This window comes from Salvia miltiorrhiza, chromosome 6 (assembly GCF_028751815.1).
Source record: "Salvia miltiorrhiza cultivar Shanhuang (shh) chromosome 6, IMPLAD_Smil_shh, whole genome shotgun sequence".
Taxonomy (NCBI): Eukaryota; Viridiplantae; Streptophyta; class Magnoliopsida; order Lamiales; family Lamiaceae; genus Salvia; species Salvia miltiorrhiza.
The window spans coordinates 41,042,873-41,048,083 of NC_080392.1; positions in this window are offsets into that span (position 1 = coordinate 41,042,873).

Consider the following 5,211-nt stretch of genomic DNA (forward strand, 5'->3'; position numbering starts at 1 on the left):
TGAACCTAACAATTGGTATCAGAGCAGGTTGTTCACAAGAACACTCTATTTTTGATTAGGTTCTAATTGAACTAGATTCTTTTTCTCAAAGGTCTCGAAAAAGTTTTCTCTTTCAGTTTGTGCTTGCTACTTGCTCTATCTGTTGTTATCTGTTTTTTTTTTTATGGAGACTAACTACAGCATATTGTCCTCTCTACCTATGTTAGTATTGAAAAATACGACATATGGAAGTTTCGGCTTGAAAGCTTCCTCGTTGCTCAGCATTGCCGAATGTGGGAAGTCATCACCAACGGACCAATCATCATCACTGAAACCGTCAAAAGGATACTGGTTGATCCAAGTCAGGATCCCTACGATGAGGTCCACCCCAAGCAAAAGGCTGACTTCACCACAGAAGAAAGAAAGCAAGATAAGCTAGAAAACCTCGTCAAAAGCATCATCTCCGGCACCGTTCCTGACAAGCATGTCATGAAGATCATCAAATGCGGAACTGCAAAGGAGATGTGGGACATTCTTGAAAAAATGTGCGTAGGCTCCGAGGAAATCAAGGAGAATAAGCTATCCATAGCTTGCCAGAAGTTTGACTCCTTCCTCATGCTCAAGAATGAATCTGTCGACGAGATGGAACTTCAGATTCAACCAAATCCTGGAAGAAGTTCAATCCATCTCGAAGGACAAGTATACATAACGAGAAATCAACTTGAAGATTCTTCGAGCACTGCCGTGAGGAGAATGGCAGATCTACTCAGTCGCTCATCAGAATAAGCCAGGATTCAGTCAGCTCCCGACAAACAAGCTTTTCTCTGACCTGTTGGCGAATGAGTTCGACATCCAGAGAAATCTTGGAATCAAGAAGGCTGGAGGATCAGACGAAGATGGTCCATCAACCTCAAGAGGAACAGCACTGAAAGCTTCAGGGAGAGAAGGCAAGAAGCAAATCAAGGAACCAGCGGAACTCAACCCTGATGACTTCTTTAGTCAATATGCTTTGTTGACTGAAAGATTCAACCAGATGGAGTCTAAATTCCGTAAGTACAGAAGGTTCCACAAGCAGCACAACAAAAGAAAATAAAGAGAAAGCAACTCCAGACATTCCACTGATCGAAGCGGAGAAAGGAAGTCAGTCGCTTACGACGTCAAAGATATGGAATGCTTTGGATGTAGAAAGAAAGGGCACTTTCGAAGTGAATGCCCTGAACTGACTCATTCTGAGCGCAAAGAGCTGAAAGCCAAGAAGGATCGCAGCTATTCAAAGAAGAAGGCGATGGTTGCTGACGATGCTGATTCTTCCGAAGATACATCAGAATCATCCGACTTCAACTCAACAAGCTCAGAATATGAGAGTCAAGCCCTGATGGCCAATGGATCTGAAAGTGTGGCTGACAACAGCTACCACAATGGAATGAATGGCTCAGAGGTAATCTCTCATTCAAAAACTCCTTATACTGATAACTTCCTGATGTTTTCAGGAGATCACTCAGAATCTGGAGAAAGCTCATCCGATGAAACTGACGAGTTCAATCAGCTCATGACTGATCACTGTCAGTTGAGGAAACTGTTCGAAGATCTCCTTAAGCAGAATCAGAAAATTGAAAAGGAGATCAATGACGAACGAGCTAAAAAATAGGCAATCATCTACTTTCCGGATGAAACTTGTCTTGATCAGCTAATCATGGAGAACAACCGACTGGAAGAAAAGCTTAGAATCTCCAACTCAGAATGTGATAAAGCTTCTCATGAAATCAAGAGGCTAAATCACAAGCTGGAAGAAACAGTCAAGGACTGTATGATGAAGTCGCCCATGATGAGCAACTTTCCATCAAAAGATCTTATTAAAAGCATTGGAGGAAAGATTGCTGCTGATAAAGGAAAGAATGTCATGATCAACTTAAATGATGATACTTCTGAAACCATCATATCAGAAGAATCAAGAGATCATGATATGGATGAAGTTCACAAACGCAAACTGATGGCAAGATCGAATGTTCCACCTCCACGGAGTTTCAGACCAGCAAATGAGGCCCCCAACCAGATCATCCTACTGAGAAGACTGGAAAGCAGATTTCAGTCAAAGATCGGGGAAGGAACATCACGAATCAAGAAGAATCTTCCTCATCAGCTCAGGGGGGAGAACAACCACATCAGTAAAAAACTGAAATCAGTTCAGTTTCAGAAAGAACAACATCCATGGAGACACAACAATGATAGGTCCAGACGAGCTATGCAGCATCCACGACGATAAGCAACTAGACATCATGTGACTAATGACCCACGACAGCAGTCACGTCTCCATCAATCAGGAATGACTCGAGTATCTAATGGAAGATACTTCACCGAGCAAAGAAGACCTCAACCACTCATCAAACAGAACTCTTTCAAGAGTGAGGCCTTCAAACGAAAAGCTCAACAGAAGATTGCTCATGTGCCAACTGAAGCGCCAACTACTTCAGTCAGACGATCAGCAAAGCGCAAGAGATCAGCAAGACCAGTTCTGAAGCAGATATGGGTTCCAAAGGGAACTCGAGCTGATGTCAAAGCACCCAATTCTTGATTGGGTACTTAAATTAACTCTTCCTTGCAGGTCAAAAACAAGAAAAGTAAAAAGAAGGAAGAAGTTAAAGCTTCAATCAGAACCTGGTATCTGGATAGTGGCTGCTCGAAGCACATGACGGGCTACAAAGAATATCTATCTCAGTATGTTGAGAAAGCTGGATCCAAAGTTGCATTCGGAGACAACTCAATCGGAGAAACAAAAGGCTATGGTGTACTCCACATGGGTAACGCCAGTATCAGTAATGTTAGCTTTATTTCTGGTCTTAAACATAATTTGTTGTCTGTGAGTCAATTTTATGACAGTGGTTTCACAGTGAAGATCAAAAAAGATGAATTCACTGTTAGAAACATTCAAAAGAAGGTGGTTCTGAAAGGATTCAGACAAGGGAGTCTCTACGTCGTCTCATGGGAAGACAAGCCCTCCAGAAATGTGCCTCATCAGCAAAAGCAGCACGGAGCTCAACTGGCTATGGCACAGGAGACTCAACCACCTCAACTTCAAAATGATCAACAAGCTTGCTAAACATCAACTGGTAGAAGGTTTGCCTTCTATTGTGTTCCAGAAGAAGCAAGAATGTGAAACATGTCAAAGAGGAAAGCAGACACGGATCTCTTTCAAGTCAAAGACAGGACACTCCTCTGGAAGGATTCTCTAACTACTTCACATGGATCTGTTTGGCCCAATCTCTCCAAGAAGCTACAATGGTAGAAAGTACACCTTAGTTGTTGTGGATGACTATTCACGATACACTTGGGTTATCTTTCTTTTCAAAAAGAAAGAGACACTGGAGGAACTGCCAAAGCTGCTGAGAAGACTGAGCGTCGAAAAGGAAGTCAACATCATCAGCATCAGATCAGATCATGGGACTGAGTTCCTCAATACCGTCATTCGTGAGTATTGTGAGGAACAAGGAATCAATCATCAAACTTCTGCAGCAAGAACTCCTCAACAAAATGGAGTAGCTGAAAGAAGAAACAGGTCTTTGAAGGAAGCAGCAAGAACGATGCTAGCCGAATCAAAACTTCCCTTGAAGTTTTGGGCAGAAGCAGTCAACAACGCATGCTACACTCAGAATCGCTCATTCCTTACACAAAGACATGGAAAGACTCCATACGAGCTATGGAAGAACATGAAGCCTTCAATCGCTTATTTTCATGCTTTCGGTTCTAGGTGTTTCATCCACAATAATGATAATAGGAGATTAAACACTTTTGATAGCAAGGCTGATCCAGGAATCTTTCTTGAATACTCTAGGAACAGACCGATCTAGCAAAGCCTATCAAGTGTTTAATTCTCAAACTTTGTGTGTTGAAGAAACACCACATGTTGTCTTTGATGAGTCTACAGATGATTTCAGAAAACAGGAAACTGTGAATTATGTTGAGAACACTGAAGTTTCCAAAGATGAAATCGACAACACCGAGCCTTCTACTGTCTTGGTATGGGGATCAGGAAAAGATGAAGATACTGAGAAGCTTCAGTATCAGAAGATCAGTCAAAGGTCTGAAGTACAGACTGAAGCTAATGCAGATGGCATCAGTCAAGGGGGAACTCCAGTTGCCAGAGATCGAGTTGAACGTGCAGAAGCAGCTCCAGTTCAACTCTCCTCTGCTCCAGAAGGTGCTCAACACTTCAGAACCATTCTGACCGAAGAAGCCCCACCATCACCAAAAGAGATCAAGAAATATCGAAGATGGTTTGAACTCCACTCAAAGGAGAACATCATTGGAGAACCATCAGACAGTGTCAAGACTTGAAGATCAGTGTGCAACCTCGTCTTTGATATCAACCAGAACTGCATCAACGAAGATAAGAATTTCAGCTGTTTCTTATCATCTACAGAGCCCAAGGATGTCGCAGAAGCTCTGAAGTCCACTCAATAGGTCATCGCAATGCAAGAAGAACTCAATGAATTCAACCGGAATTCAGTTTGGGAGCTTGTGGATCGAACAGACGATGCAAAGGTGATAGGTTTGAAATAGATTTTCAAAAACAAGAAAGACGAAGAAGGAAACGTTGTGAGAAACAAAGCAAGGCTTGTAGCGAAAGGATACAGTCAAGAAGAAGGAATCGACTACGACGAAACGTTCGCTCCAGTTGCCAAATTGGAAGCAGTCAGACTCTTCTTAGCCTTCACAGCTCACAAAGGTTTCAAGGTACACCAAATGGATGTGAAGTGTGCATTTCTTAATGGAGTGCTCACCGATGAAGTCTACGTGGAACAACCTCCAGGGTTTGAGGTTGCTGGACCAGAAAAGGTGTACAAGCTGAAGAAAGCGCTCTATGGCTTGAAGCAAGCTCCAAGAGCATGGTATGATACTCTCTCAGAGTATCTTGTTGAACAAGGATTCAAGAAAGGATCTGTGGACAGAACTCTGTTCACTCTCAAAGAAGGAGAAGATCTCCTACTTGTTCAGATTTATGTCGATGACATAATCTTCAGATCCAAATCCGAACACATGTGCAAGAAGTTCGCTGACATCATGACCAACAAATTCCAGATGTCCATGATAGGAGAAATGAATTTCTTTCTCGGATTGCAAGTCAAGCAGACCAGCGAAGGAATACTGATCAGTCAGTCCAAGTATGCCAAGGAACTGATAGCCAAGTTCGGTATTCAGCACATGAAATCAGTCAAGATCCCAATGAATACAAAC